Source organism: Pagrus major, chromosome 6 (genome assembly GCF_040436345.1).
Source record: "Pagrus major chromosome 6, Pma_NU_1.0".
NCBI lineage: Eukaryota > Metazoa > Chordata > Actinopteri > Spariformes > Sparidae > Pagrus > Pagrus major.
In genome coordinates this window covers 37,684,913-37,701,450 of record NC_133220.1, presented here as the reverse complement: position 1 = coordinate 37,701,450, position 16,538 = coordinate 37,684,913, and the positions used below count along the sequence as shown (strand labels likewise).

The 16,538-nt window shown below is 43.1% G+C and overlaps 1 long non-coding RNA gene across 1 annotated transcript; it reads left to right on the top strand.

Annotated features, from left to right (window-relative positions):
• The first annotated feature begins 10,067 nt into the window (after positions 1–10,067).
• LOC140997893 (uncharacterized) lies at positions 10,068–16,538 on the top strand. Its single transcript, XR_012179409.1, has 3 exons — positions 10,068–10,250; positions 16,363–16,416; positions 16,490–16,538. It is a non-coding gene; the product is annotated as an uncharacterized lncRNA (long non-coding RNA).

The window sequence follows — 16,538 nt, the reverse complement described above, 5'->3', positions numbered from 1 at the left end:
TTAGACTCAAAAACAACTTGGTTAATGTTGACTGTCAGTAAAAAAACCAGCAACAAACAATGGTCTCCTGTTATTGACCAATCCAATCACGTGACTTCCCCCTTTGCTCTTGTCAGAATTTTTCAGCCACTAGAGGTCCCTTGACCACAAATATATGTTGTTTTTGTGGATCTGCTTAAACAGATGAACTGAACAACAGACCCTAAACCTTGGGAAGATAGGAGGATGGATAGGATGTTGGGTTCTCCACTTTACTCCAAGTCATGTCCAACATGTTTTCCATGCACATCTTTTACTTCCATGTTTAGGAATCTCTTCCACACATCTTGCCACTAGTCATGGCTATACAATGGTGATTATAACTGTCAGTTCTTGTTACTGTCTCCAAGGCCATCATAGAATTACTTACAGTTCCATTGCCAGGATTTTCTGATTGTTTTTACTGAAATCCACATACAGTCTTGTGAGGAAACTTCTCCAGTGATTCCAGAGCCATGTGAGACACATCTGGGAGATTACTACGGCTGTGTCTTCAAGTCGACAAGCTCCGAAGGCCTTCTGCTATTTTAATCCATACTGAATATTCCAACAGCCTGCAATCAAACCAAATGAGAGACGATTGGACATACAACAGAAGGCTGTAAAATGAAAAGCAATCGCCGGAAATTGTGGAGTATGAGTGTTTTATGCCTTTGTCTTGTTCAAATAAATATCCAGAAACATTTGCCCTAACACATGTATCCTGAAACTGTTGCAATACTCACTTCTAGGGCTTTTTGATTCATTAATGTTCAGAAACAAAACTCTAAAAAAACGTGATTGTGGATTTTGTGGAACACATTACTTTTGGCTTTCTTCTTTATGTTTTGTCTTTGATATTAGTTTAATCAAATTAGATTTACTCATAATTGCTATAATAACCTACAGCTGCAGTCAAGCTGTCATAATATGGTAAAAACAGTCCTTGCACTTGTTTGTAATAGGTGTAAGGGGAATCACTTATTATTCCAACATTGCATTCAACATCAGGGTCTTCCATTGTTAGAGAGGAAAAATATGAAAGCGATAAAACACAGTATTAAGGGATCAGGGTGGATTTCTGACAAGAAACAACCTTTCACTGCACAATCCTCTAATGTAAAAAGACATTGTCATGATGACATCACTTTAAAGAAAAAATTTGACCTGGGTTTCACCTCTCATGTTAGATACAGGCTGCTCTACCTTACTGGGCAGTGTCTGGAATCACTATTTACTATAAAGTAATAATATGATGATGATACTAATCATAATAATAATAATAATAATAATAATAATAATAATAATAAAAATAACTTTATTTAAAAATATAGTAAATGCAATAAACCCAAAACATCATATATGAAATTTAGTAACAAAAAAAATAATAGTATAATAAATATATATTATATATGATAAAAGTGAGTTGTAAGAAGAGGTTTAAAGGAGTTCCACAGCTGGGGGGCCTGGACAGCAAAAGCTTGTCCCATTTGGTCACAAGTCAAGTTTTTCGAACCATTATTAGGGCCCTGGTTGAGGTCTCATTCAACAGAGCCCAGACCATTCAAGGCAACAGTAAAATCTTAAAATCAATTCTAAAACCCACAGGTTAGAAAGTTTGGTGTGATGTGGTTGCTTTTCTTTGAACGTGTTAAAAGTCTGGCAGCAGCATTTTATATCAATTGATATTATGCTTGCTAATTCCAGATTAAAGTGTCTTGCAGCACCATGCTTTATAGATGATATTACTTGGGCTGAAAAGGGTTCTACCAACTTTGCTCACTTCACTTCAAATTAATATCACAACACTACACCTGGCACTGATGATGCAAAATAATAAAACAATTGTCACAGTTCAAAATCCCAATTAACTGCTCACTAGAGAATAAACTAAAGTGTTCGCAAGGAATAGTGAGAGAGGAATGCCTGTACACATTACTCTACAGCTTGGCTCACATCACACAATTTATATTTTTACAACTGCCAGTGTGAATTACCTTCAGGTTGTTATCAACTGAATGGTTTGAGACAATTACAGACACTGGTTTCAACTGGTTTCAAACCAGAAACATTGCACACAAACACTGTCATAAAAGATCACCTGTCTACATAATATGATCCATCTTCAGTTTCTGTTGACACATTCTCAGAGAAGAAGAAATTATATGAGTGTGGTGTTGGTGCTGCTCACAAGCCCATATTTCACTTAAAAACCATGGTGCAGTGTGGGCAGAGAATTTCTTCATTGTCTATACCTTAAAACATATCATAACAAGATAAAGGTAAATGTGTATGGACTGACCAACAGGTAAAACCTAAAAGCTGCTTGTCCTCAGAGGAAAACTATGGTTTATTACATCCTTGATCTCAGCAGTTCATTTGGTGAGTACATTATTATTATTATTATTAAACATTTAAAGTGTGGCTCCCCTTTTTTCAAATATGCAGGTTTTCTCAATTTTTTCCAAAGGATACCAAAGAAGAATCCATTTTTCAAAATGATAGGCACATTTTTTATAAATGATGCAACAATATCTAGAATATCAATTTTATGTAATAGAGAAGCCACAAACATACAACATATTTTACTAAAAATATCTGACGAAATATAGCATGATAGGCAACATTTCAAACTGATCTGCTGACAGCAAATGCAGCAAAATTACTGTTTTCTTTTTTTGACAAATTTTTGACAGGGTTCATTCATCCATTCATCTTCCAGCAAAATGCAGCTGAACCAAACACTTCTTAGCTCGAGGACAGAAAAAACTTTCAGTTTCAGTTTTCAGTATGTGACGACCTGGAAAACCCAAAGCGTCCATATTTGATGAGTTGGAAAAGAGAGTCAATCAATCTACTAATCAGCTATCCTGCAAATTGGACCTTCAACTGACAATGCTTAATATTTATAATGTCAGAGCCACATGGAGCCATGACTGATTTCTTAACTGGAAAGCAGCCCTCCAGAGGATCAAGTGGTGCTTTAAAGCAGCTTCTTGGAGGGCCCTCCTCAGAACCACCTGTTTGTACTGAGCACATAACCTCAACTACTAATACTTAAGATAATAACATAACTTCAGATAATAACTTCTGTTATGTTTTGTTTAGTTTCATGAGTGATAAGAATCAGGAGCCAAAAGTGCAGTAGCTCTAGCAGCTCTAACAGTTCTCACAGTGTTTCTTCACTGCTCAAACTAAGTTTCCATTTCTTGGCCTTCATCTGTTTTTATAATCTGTATCACTTAAGACAGAGTGCTTTTGCATGGCTGCTGCCTTTGACCATTTATCCAGTCCAGAAATGCTCGTGACTATCAGTTACATCTAAATGAGAAGCAAAATATGAACACGGAACACATCCATAATAAATTATGGGGGGGTTTAATGAGAGATGAAGCTGTTTCCACACAGTCACGCTGGGATAAGATGCCTGTTGTGAAGGATCTGTCCAAACAGATCTTCTGAAGCAACGTGAAGAGGGCATGACGAACCGTCCTGACGTTTTGATTTTGTTTAAAGTGAGTGTTGGAAAGAGGGCCTCAGAGAATTGTTGGAGGGAAACTATTCAACAGTTGACACCATTAAGCATTTAACTGGGGACGTATTTTAGGAAATATGTGTAAGAGGTAAAAGATTTGGTTGTGTTCATAAGAGTAAACTACAGAGGAATCATTCACAAAAACAAATGGGTAAATTCTTCAGCTATGCACCCTGAGTCACATAAGTCTTGAAGTTGTTACTAGTTGAAAAATGGGATTGACTTTCAAGCTGGATTTTGAAAGGAAAGGGGTTTTGTGCAGTAATTGCTATATAATGAGGGTTTCACTGACCTCCTGCCACATCTTGGCCATGTTTTTTTTATTTACTCGTCTGGTGAAAGGCATCGACTCCGTTAAACAGATGGAAAAAATATGTCTCTCCAGCTCCTGCAGGAATTTGATTTCTTCCAACAGCTGTCTTGCTTTATACAAGCATGAAGTCAGGGAATTGCCCATCTCAAATCAATCAGCCAGCTGAAGTTTCCTGCAAATTGTACTCACAGAGCTGACTGGAGGGGCAGTGGGGAGCATCATCATGGCGGAGCTGATGTGCTCTTGTTTACATCCTCTAATGCCTTCTACCATTAACTGCATGACTGAGAGCTGTGATCTGAGCCACAGGAAATCACCTGACACATGAGGGAGGAAACTTTAACACAGCTCCATTAGGTCTGAAATTGACTCTTAAAGCATTGTGATGATAATGGACCAGTTTGCTTCTATTACAATTTACACTTTTTTATGACCGTGAAAGCAAGTGATGCCATTAAAAAACCCCTTTGCTGTATATTTTCATATAAATATGTCTGTTTTCCTACTCACTGAAAGCTGTTATATTCACTGTACAGAAACACACTGACACCATCCTCTTGTCTTTTAAACCATATAGCTTGTTAAATGAGAGAAAATCTGACACTGCATGTTTTGAAAAAGTAAAAGACTGAAAAGAGATTGTTGTAGTTCATTTGTATTGAACTGCTTAGTTAGTTATCCGTGAGTGCCAGACTTTTGTTTGTTCTAATTGCTTACAAGTGAAAATGAATTTGGGACTCATCAATATGCTTAATGACTATAATTGTGTTTTGATTTTCAGTACAGCCAATGCCTATTGTCTTTCCTGGAAAAAAAAATCATCAGATAAGATGTGCACAGGAAGCAATTGTTTGGAAACGACCCTGCTTCGGATTATAAATTGAAACTTGGACTTTCCTTCCCTTTGACTACAATCACAGAGCAAAAATTTATCCTAGTGTAAGTTTAGTCAGGAAGATTATTTTTATGCTGCTCATCATTCACATTTCTCTCCCTCCCTCTTCTCCTGCTGCCTTCCCACTCCACTCCAGATCCACCCAGATTTGAGCCATTCTCTTCCTCCAACACTCATGCTACCACTAGTGTCTAGACTCTATCAGGGGGGTATCCCATACCATGCAGGGCTTCATTGCCCCCTGAAAATATGATGGTGTCATTATGGGCTCTAATCGACAAAGACTATTCACATTTCTCATCTTTATTGTGCACGTCAATAAATACTTGTTGACTCGTATTAAGTCTCTCCTGATTGAACTTTTGTACACCTGTGGATAGACAGGTGTGTAGGAGAAGACCAACCAGTCACATCAGTTGTATCCGAAATACTGGTAGACTTTATAAAAGCATTTTTTCTTCTGCTTCTCATGGAAATTCAAGAATGGGGCTGGCATGGCAAACAGCTGGGGGAAAACACTTTTGAAGAAGCCAAGCAACAAAAAGGTACAGCTAACATGACTGAGCCTATTAAAGATATAACATGTAACATTTCTGCATTAAAATGTCTAAAACAACTAGACTAGAATGGATTTTTTCATCTTAAAACATCTAAAATCTTGCATTGTGTACATTCTTATCCTTCGTCCCTGCCTTTGTTGGCCCATCGCAACATATCTTTGTGAGTTAGTGCATCCTGTAGATATGCAGAGTGGTTTGAAACCACTGATAGGACTGTTTGTCATATTAATCACATATGTTCATGTGCATGTTTGTCCTGATGCATGTCCATTGACAAATAAAACAGGGACCGACACACAGAAAAACAGCTCCATACTACTAGAAGCCCAAAACTCCAAAGAGTAGCTGTAATCTTTGAACTAAAAGCAGCACCAACAACTGTAAATGCCATTCAATTCCATTGTACAGTATGAAGTAGTAGGATAATTAATTATTATGCAAAATGAATTGGAAATGAATAATCAAATTAATCTTTATTTACAGTGCATATTTACTGCATCACTGTTTGGTCATGGTACTTAGAGAAGTGTTGGTAAATGATACTGATAATGTGACATATGAGGAATAAAATTGGTTGGCAGCTAGTCCGCTGTCCTTGATACTTCAAGGTTTTTCTAGCCTTCTAGTCTAATTTCAGATATTAAAAGCCTTGTACCTCAATTTTACAGAAAAAAAATCACTCCTCGCTTAATTTCTTTGCACATAGTTTTTTTTATTGTGTAGGTTTTGAGGTATCATTCTCTGAGTTTCAGGTTTAATTGGAACAACTTCTACTGAGCAAACACTGTAGAAAATCCAATTTGGAATAGTTTTGAAAAAGAGATTATGCTGGTTTTTTATGCTGTTGTCATTTTTCACAGTTTTGAGAACCACCATGGCTGGAGGATCCTGCTAGGGGGCCGTTGGGAAAAAATTGCGGTAACACTTTACAATAAAGGTCCCTTAATTAACGTTAGTTAATGCATTATTAAGCATTAATTAAGTTTAATAATATTTTAATAATCATTATAATGTATTACTTAACATTAATTAACATATTAGTAAATGCATTAATAAGCAGTTAATTAATGTCTACTGCTCAGAGTTAATTAATACATTATTAAGCATTAATAAAAGTTACATCATGTAATTAGTTATCCTTATGTATGCATTACTTAGTATTAATTAATACATAAGTTAATAGTAAAATGTTAATAATGTCTCTAGTAATTATTTACTAATGGTGTACATGTTACCTGGATGAGCATTAATAAACAATTATTTAGAGTCTTAAGTAATCATTTACTAATGCTGTGCTGTGTATGTCATCAGGTAGCCCTTACCTAACCTTAAGTAAGGTATTACTTAACATTAGTAACCTGACATAAACCTTAATAAATATATAGGAGTGCCTCATAAGCATTACTTAACCATAGTTAACCATTAGTGAATGCTTTCTGGACCCTTATTGTAAAGTGTAACACATGTATCCCTTAGGTAACACATTATAAATGCTTAACTGCCTCATAAGCATTACTTAACCATAGTTAACCATTAGTGAATGCTTTCTGGACCCTTATTGTAAAGTGTAACACATGTATCCCTTAGGTAACACATTATAAATGCTTAACTGCCTCATAAGCATTACTTAACCATAGTTAACCATTAGTGAATGCTTCTTGGACCTTTATTGTAAAGTGTAACATATGTATCCCTTAGGTAACACATTATAAATGCTTAACTGCCTCATAAGCATTACTTAACCATAGTTAACCATTTAGTGAATGCTTTTTGGACCCTTATTGTAAAGTGTAACACATGTATCCCTTAGGTAACACATGAGCATTACTTAACCACTTTTAGTTGAAATGTAGTTGAAGCAATCACATATAAAGAATTTTACACATTTTATTTAAAACAGAATAAAACTTGAGAAACCTTCCTTGACAAAACCTTGAAAAAGTATGAAATAATTTCAGTCAAAACCCAATGACTAATGTACAGTAAAAGCCATAAATTAATTTAGGCTTACTTAAAGGTAACCTGCCACTGATTTACTTATTGTAGTATTGTCAACAACATTCGAAATATAGACAAATATTGCCAAAGTTAGAAATCTCAGTATTGTGACAACACAAGCTTAGTGGGCTACACACATCCAAACACCAAACAAAATAAATGTATTGTTAGTCAAACCTGTACACAAATTTCATCCAGTTAAACAGAGACACCTTCAATCTTGTGAAAATTGACTTGTGTCGAATAGACTTCTTGCGCTTGCAGTTGCGTCGCTGACACCTCCTGGAAAATACAATAATGACAGAGGTATAAATTAGCATAGCTAACACATTCTGTGCTGGGTTCGGGCACCACTAGCCTTGGTACAAGACTGTCAATACTATATGACAAACTGGTGGGGGCAGCCATAGGCATAATATACATAGACGCCTAAAGAGCCGCCATTTTTTTAACAGGCCCAGCAGAGCCGTCAGTGCATGTACAGGTATGGGTAAGAGGCACTAAGCAATATCAAGAAAACAATTATTCGCTTAATCTTCGACCGATTTCCAATCGGTTTGATGTGTTAAAAACTTCACACATGTAGCTATGATACAGGAGGCTTGGATACATTAAAAATGCCAGTTTTACTACCCAAATACTTTATTTTAACGACAGTTTCCACGTTCTGCTTGTTTGCATGTTCTACTCAAATGCAATATGTAATAATAATAATAATATTACTGATATAATACTGAATAATAATTCTGACCAAAAAAGTTATCCCACAATGTTAGCTAAAGTTACCTACCATTCAAATTGGTCCACAGAAGCTCTCTTTTTCTTCAGTTTCATTTTATGGTGACACGGGTTGCACTTGACCTCCCCTCTCAGTAGTTTTTTTCTTTTGGAGCCATTCAATTAGTTTGAGGTGTTTCTTTGTGTTTTTTTTTTTTGCCTTCTGTCAGCTCTCTCAACTTGGTTGCTAACTTTAATCCACGCATGCTGTGCTCCTAAAATGAAACGTGCAGCTAGGTGGATGGATATAATGTTGGGCTATCCTGTTAAAAGTACTGTCCGTCCTGCCAGAAAACTAGTCTCCAACAAGGCAGCTCGGCTGTTCACCACGATAACTCCTGAGTTCCGGTGCGCGCTAATGCTGCGTTCCCGACAACTTGGAACTCTGGCTTTTGCTGACCTCCTACTTTAAAAAGTGCACCAACCAAATGTCGGTGCTCCCACTCGGGAAATTCAGAGACTTCTTGGAGAATCAGTTGTCTGACATCACACAACAATGTCTAATGTCAATGTCTGGAACGCTTTGAAGACAGAAATGGGACTTTTCAATAGGGAAATCCAGAGTTCCGAGTTGTATTAAGTTGTTTTAACAGGATAGCCCAACATTGCTGGGCCTGCTGGGCCTGTTCAAAAATGATGGCTCTTTAGGCGTCTATGTATATTATGCCTATGGCTGCCCCCACCAGTTTGTCATATAGTATTGACAGTCTTGTGCCAAGGCTAGTGGTGCCTGAACCCAGCACAGAATGTGTTAGCTATGCTAATTTATACCTCTGTCATTATTGTATTTTCCAGGAGGTGTCAGCGACGCAACTGCAAGCGCAAGAAGCCTATTCGACACGAGTCAATTTTCACAAGATGGAAGGTGTCTCTGTTTAACTGGATGAAATTTGTGTACAGGTTTGACTGTTTGGTGCTTGGATGTGTGTAGCCCACTAAGCTTGTGTAGCAGAACAGAGCCTTGTCGAGTTCTGCTCTGCTTTGCATGGTTCTGTGTGTTTTCAGTTTTAACTTATCAGTGATTGACAGCCAATCATTGTATGCAGGCATACTATAAAGGCAGGTAGTGGTCCTCCTTGCTTTCCCTCTGTCGCCGTAGTGTACCTCATTTCCGGTGCGCCCGCTGCTGTAGCAGGTAGGAGAGCGGTGTTTGCTCGTGCTTGTTTTCTTATTTATCAGTTCTATTAGTGTGGTGTTAAAACGAGTTGAATGTGCTTTTGTAGACGCCGTGGACCCTCTACCCTCCTCAGCCGTGCCGCTCTCACTGATCGCAGCTGGTAGGTTCATATACCGTGCGCTGTTCACATCATTTAGCATGTAGTAGCTAAATAGCTGTTGTTGTTGTTATAGGCATTCACTCAGGGCAGAAAAAGCACCTGAAGACTCTCGTCTGTCCCACCTCCGCTGGCTCAGAAGCGTAGCCAGATCGGGACCACGAGTTTGGGTTCAGCAGCCAGTGTAACAGCTGCTCAGCTCACCTATAACTCCGCTGCTGCTTTGCCTACTGTTTGCTCATCAGGGCTAACTGTTGTTACTTTGCTCATCCGGGCTAACTGCTGTTACTTTGCTCATCAGGGCTAACTGCTGTTACTTTGCTCATCAGGGCTAATCGTTGTTGCTTTGCTCATCTGTGCTAACGACTGTTAGCTCCTTTAGTTTCTAGTTATTTGTTTTGGCCACTTTGGTAGCTTGCCAGTGGGGCTTAACTCCATCTTTTGTTTAATTCCTATTTGCCTGTTGCCTTTAACCCCCGTTAATATTGTTTGGTGTAATTGAGTGTTTATTTCCTTTATCTTTAGTTTTTGTTTTCTTATTATATTACCTGGCTGCTTAGCCCCCCCTACCTTTAACCTGGTTTTGTGTTTACTAATTGTATTTTATTTTGTTATTTTTCCAGCATTTAATAGTGTTTTGTTTATTTTCCTGAGTGATGTCCCACTAATTTGTATTTTGTTTCCTTTTGTTTAGAAGTTGAGAGCCGAAGGTGGTGGGGATTGGTGTCCTCCGGTGGTGGTGTCCCCTCTCGTGTGCTGTGCTGTCGCCCCCGGGTGTGATCCTTCACGTGTGTGTGTGTGTGTGTGTGGATGTGTATGCACGTGTGATTGGGGTGACTCTCCTCCTGGATACTTCTTCTGGTGGCCCACCTCCCCACTGGTAAGCCTCAGCTTCACCCCTTTCATAATTGTTTATTTTGTGCCTGCTGGCCTTTTAATATTGTGTAGATTAAAATAAAAACTTGTGTTGTTGGAACCACGTCTCTTGCCTCTTAGTATCACGAACCTGTGTGCTATCAAGTGATCAGTTTGTTAGAGGTAAAATATCATTCTCTGGGTGAAATTCCCAGAGTGGCGTTGTCGGCTCCTCCTCAATTATACCAGCTCGCTGGTTGCTTTGCTAACCGCTCGCCACAATTTGGCGTTGTCGGCAGGATTTACTTTTGCAGGCAGAGACGTGTGTTCCATTCTACTTTTTGGTTTTGTTGCTCTGAGTAAATGCTATTTTGTTTATCAGGACGTTTTGTTCGTCTCATTTTGTTTGAAGGCAAAGCAGCAGTTAGTGTGTTGATCTGTGGTGAGCCCTAGTGAGGTTTTCTTGTCTTAGGTGTACCGTGCTGTAGTTGTTTTTCACCTATCAGGCTGTAGTATGGGGGAAGAGTTGCAAGAGCTGAGGGATCTAGTTGCACAGTTAAGGGCAGATAATGAGAGGCTACGCCAAGAACAAGATGCGGCCATTCCTGGCCCTAGTGCTGTACCTTCTATTTCTGTGATACCTACTGCTCCTCCTACTGGTAGTGCCCCTGTAACTGATAGGCTGGTTTTTGTGCCCCGAGACAGGAAATGCCCCATGTTTAGTGGAAGATCAGGTGTAACACTGACCGAGTGGATTGAGGAGGCGCAAGCTTGCATGAGGTCACGGCATTTAACCACACCAGACCAGGCGTTCTTTTTGTTCGATCACCTTCAAGGGGAAGCTCGTGAAGAGATAAAATATCGTTCTAGTACCGAGCGGGGGGATCCAGCAAAGATAATTGCTGTGTTAAAAGAGTTGTATGGATGTTCTGAGTCCTATGTAGCGTTACAAGAGGCCTTTTTCTCCCGAAGGCAGCAAGAAGGGGAGACTCTGCAAGAGTTTTCTCACGCTTTGCTCGGCCTTATGGGGGTGGTGAAACAGCGTGCACCTACTGACATGCCTAATGCTGAAGTTTTGCTGCGGGATCAGTTTGTGGAGCATGTACTTGACGGGGCCCTTCGTCGTGAATTAAAACAGCTTGTGCGCAGGCAGCCTACTGCCACCTTACTTGAGGTCAGAGGAGAGGCAATCAGATGGGAACGTGAGGGTTTGCCAGGTGGTGCGAGGGGGCGAAGTCACTCTGTCCCCTCAGCATTGGGTTTTCAGTACGGAGTCCGCAGTGGTCATCAGGGGGCAGCTAACTCCCCCCAAGTGTCTGAGATGGGTGAGATGAGGGAATTGTTGAAATGTCAGCAAGAGCAGTTAAATCAGCTTACTCGCAGCATTTCCCTGCTGCAGAGCTCTCATCAGCGCAGTCGATCACCTCGTAATGGCCCCATCATATGCAGACGCTGTCAGCAACCTGGTCACTATGCTAGTGAGTGTGATGGGGTACGTGTTCCCCCTCATGCCCAGCCCTTCTCGCGTGCTCCATCATCTAGTAGGCAGACTTATCCAGCTCAGCCTTCGGAAAACTAGCGCCCACCGGACTGCAGAGCCACAGTTCGGTTGGGGCAGCCACTGGCTCAGGGGTTGTTTCAAGTCTTTCGGGGGATACATCAAAGCTGATGTCATTGTGCCCACATTTAGATGTGAGCATGGGTGGGGTTAAAGTGCCTTGCTTGCTAGATACTGGGTCCATGGTGTCTACAGTCACAGAGAGCTTTTTCCTCCAGCATTTTGAGCCGTGGGGTCGAGAGCGACTCCAATCGTGTCATTGGCTGGAGCTGAGAGCAGCCAATGGTCTGACTATCCCTTATATTGGCTACCTAGAACTAGATGTTGAGCTCTGTGGTAAGTTAATGCCACAGTGTGGGGTTTTGGTGGTTAAGGACCCCCCCGGTGGTTTGTCAGTGCAGGTTCCTGGTGTTTTGGGAATGAATGTCATCCGCAGGTGCTATGGAAACCTCTTTGGGCAGCATGGGTTAGCCTTGTTTGATTTGCCCTTGGTATGTGAGGCCCCGGAATCGGTTGTTCAGGCTTTGCAAAAGTGCCATTATGTTAGCGTGCAGGCCGCTCACGATGCTTCAGGCAAGGTAAAAATCCGAGGTAGGAAGGTTTGTCGTATCCCTGGAGGTGTAATGAAGATAGTGGAAGCTACATGCTCTGAGCAGTATTCAGGTGCCACGGTATTGTTTGAGCCCCTAGACTCTGGCTTACCCGCTGGACTGCTTGCTTCCCCTGCTCTGGTTCAGGTGCTAAGGGGCACAGCCTACATCCCGATTGTCAATGTTGGTTCCACTGATGTGTTGCTCTACCCCCGCACTATTGTAGGCACACTAGTTGGGGTTAATGTTGTTAGTCTTCCCACAGGAGTCACTGAGGTGCCATCTAGCGTAGCTACTGTAGCATCCCAATCAGTTTCTCATGCTATGCAGGATCAGATAGAGGCCATTGACCTGTCTCCATTGCCTGCTAAAGAGCAGGGTCAGGTGAGGTCCCTTCTTAGGAAGTATACCCCAGTCTTTTCTACTCATGATGGAGATTTGGGTTGCACTAACCTGATAGCCCACGACATCCCTCTTTTAGACCAGGTTCCGGTAAGGCAGCGCTACAGGCGTATACCCCCGTCTGAGTATGAGGTTGTCAAGGAACATATCAACCAACTGCTAGGAGCACAGGTAATCAGAGAGAGCAGCAGCCCTTACGCTTCCCCCATTGTGCTGGTTAAAAAGAAAGACGGCAGTCTGCGCATGTGTGTTGACTACAGGCAACTCAACAGTAAGACACGGAAAGATGCGTTTCCCCTGCCACGTATTGAGGAATCACTGGATGCACTGACAGGTGCTCGCTGGTTTTCCACCATGGACCTGGCTAGTGGGTACAACCAGGTCCTGGTCACAGAGGACGATCGTGCCAAGACTGCTTTCTGCACCCCGTTTGGGTTATTTGAGTGGAATCGCATGCCCTTTGGCCTTTGTAATGCCCCCAGCACCTTCCAGAGACTGATGCAGCGGATATTTGGTGATCAACAATGTCAGTCGTTGCTTCTTTACCTTGATGACATTGTGGTTTTCTCCTCCACAGTAGAACAACACCTCGAGAGGTTGGAGGTGGTGCTGGGTCGGCTCCAACATGAAAATCTCAAGGCAAAGCTCACAAAGTGTGCATTTTTCCAGCGTGAGGTGTGCTACTTGGGCCATGTGATCTCGGACCAGGGGGTTTCCACCGATCCAAGAAAGGTGGAAGTGGTAGCCAACTGGCAGCCTCCCACGACCATCTCCCAGCTGTGGTCTTTCTTGGGGTTTGCCAGCTATTATCGTCGGTTTGTGGAGGGTTTTGCCAAGATGGCGGCTCCTCTACATAGGCTGGTGGCAGAGCTAGGAGGCACCTCCGTCCAGTTCGCGATGGGTACCATCGCGAACTGGACGGAGGAGTGCCATCGAAGTTTCGAAGCACTGAAGATCAAGCTGACCACTGCACCAGTACTTGCTTATGCCGACTTCTCACAACCTTTTGTCCTAGAGGTAGATGCAAGTTATGGTGGCCTTGGAGCAGTACTTTCCCAAGAGCAAGGAGGCAAGGTCAGACCAATTGCTTATGCCAGCCGAGGTCTGAGGCCCACAGAGCGCAACATGCTGAACTACAGTTCTATGAAGTTGGAGTTCCTGGCGCTCAAGTGGGCCATGACGGAGAAATTCAGGGAGTACCTGCTTGGCCAAAAGTGTGTCGTTTACACGGATAACAACCCACTCAGTCATCTTTCCTCTGCTAAGCTTGGTGCCACTGAGCAACGGTGGGCAGCCCAATTGGCATCCTTTGACTTCGAGTTGAAGTACCGTTCAGGAAGGAGCAATCAGAACGCCGATGCTCTATCCCGTCAGCATCCACCCAGTGTGCAAGATATGGAAGCCATGGTCCCCGGCACGTCACTTCCCAAACCCTTACAGCAAGCCTTGCAGTTGGGAAGAGCTGAAGCAACCCAAACTACCATCACAGTCCTGCCCCATCATACATCTTCCGATATGGCTACTCTCCAACAGAATGATCCCGCTATCCAGGAAGTGTTGGCGTTTTGGAGACGGAAGCAGCGTCCTAACCAGGAGGAGCGGAAACGAGTCTCTCGGCCCGCATCGGCGTTGCTCCGACAGTGGGATCGCCTAGTTGAGAGGAGTGGAATCCTCTATCGCCAGGTTTTTCGCCCTGATGGTGCTGAGCCAGTGTTCCAGCTGCTGTTGCCTTCTGCCTTAAAGGAGGAGGTGCTGACTCAGGTTCACCAGGAGCATGGCCATCAAGGTGGAGAGAGAACATTGGAGCTACTGCGGCCACGTTGTTACTGGCCAGGTATGTCTTCCGAGGTGGCGCATTGGTGTCAGGCCTGTGAGAGGTGCCAAGTGGCCAAGGATAACCAACCGACTGCCCGTAGTTTCATGGGACATTTGTTGGCTTCCCGGCCTAATGAGATTTTGGCCATTGACTACACCATGTTGGAACCTGCCAGTACTGGACTGGAAAATGTCCTAGTGATGACGGATGTCTTCAGTAAATACACGCTGGCCGTTCCCACACGCAATCAATGTGCCTCTACTGTGGCACAGGTTTTGGTTGTGGAGTGGTTCTATAAGTTTGGCGTTCCAGCCCGTATACACTCGGACCAGGGCCGCAATTTTGAGAGTGCTCTAATCCAGCAGCTTTGTGGCCTTTACGGCATTGATAAGTCTCGCACCACCCCGTACCATCCAGCCGGCAATGGTCAGTGTGAACGCTTCAATAGGACCCTCCACAACTTGTTGCGCACGCTGCCGACGTCTCGGAAGAGAGACTGGACTTCCTGCTTACCTCAGGTGCTCTATTGTTATAACACTACTCCCCACCAGTCTACTGGTGAGTCACCTTTCTTCCTGATGTTTGGTCAGGAACCCAGGCTACCGATTGATTTCCTGCTGGGTAGAGTTCAGGAGCCTGTTGGCGGCAACACCCATGAGTGGATCCGGGAGCACCAGACCCGACTACAGGTGGCTTTCGAAGGTGCCAGAGAACGGTTGAAGACTGCTGCAGAGCGTCGAAAGAGGCACCACGATCAGCATGTTCACAATGCACCACTGAAGGAGGGTCAGTTGGTATGGCTGCGTGATTTCAGTGCTAGAGGACGTCATAAAATCCAAGATCTCTGGAGCTCGGTGGCCTACCAAGTTCTGCAAGCTCCTCAAGAGGGCGGATCTGTATACACCATTGCACCTGTAGATGACCGGTCCAAAGCCAGACGAGTCAATCGTACGCTGTTGAAGGCAGTGGTCAGAAAGGACTGCCCAGGTGCTGCCTCCACCAGTAATCCACTCCCCGTCAACGAGCCACCATCAGAGGACGAGTTGTCATGTGACGGTGATTTGTTGTTCCGCTGGCATGACGTCCTTCCGACCATTCCTACTGAGACTTCTGCCCGACCCACTGCAGTGACCCAGATGACCCCTCATTTGCTGCTTCCACACTCTGAAGTGGCTCCCACTCTACCAGGCCCTTCAGTGGCTCCCACTACTGCGATGCTGTGCCAACCCTCTGCTTTGTCAGCTGACCCACCAACCAGCTATTCTGACACCAGCGACGCAGCAGTGCGACGGACGGCACGATCAACGGCTGGCCAGCACTCCAACATCTATCACCTTCCTAGGCCTGTGGGGGAAGTGGCACAGGGGGCTGCAAACTCTCCCAGTCCTGTGTCTAATGCAGTCTCTGCTCTCTTTCGGCCTTGGAACTAGCTTAGGTGCTCTGTCTGGATTGATTCATCGTCGGGTCGACGATGCAAGATGGAGGGGTAGATTGTAGCAGAACAGAGCCTTGTCGAGTTCTGCTCTGCTTTGCATGGTTCTGTGTGTTTTCAGTTTTAACTTATCAGTGATCGACAGCCAATCATTGTATGCAGGCATACTATAAAGGCAGGTAGTGGTCCTCCTTGCTTTCCCTCTGTCGCCGTAGTGTACCTCATTTCCGGTGCGCCCGCTGCTGTAGCAGGTAGGAGAGCGGTGTTTGCTCGTGCTTGTTTTCTTATTTATCAGTTCTATTAGTGTGGTGTTAAAACGAGTTGAATGTGCTTTTGTAGACGCCGTGGACCCTCTACCCTCCTCAGCCGTGCCGCTCTCACTGATCGCAGCTGGTAGGTTCATATACCGTGCGCTGTTCACATCATTTAGCATGTAGTAGCTAAATAGCTGTTGTTGTTGTTATAGGCATTCACTCAGGGCAGAAAAAGCACCTGAAGACTCTCGTCTGTCCCAC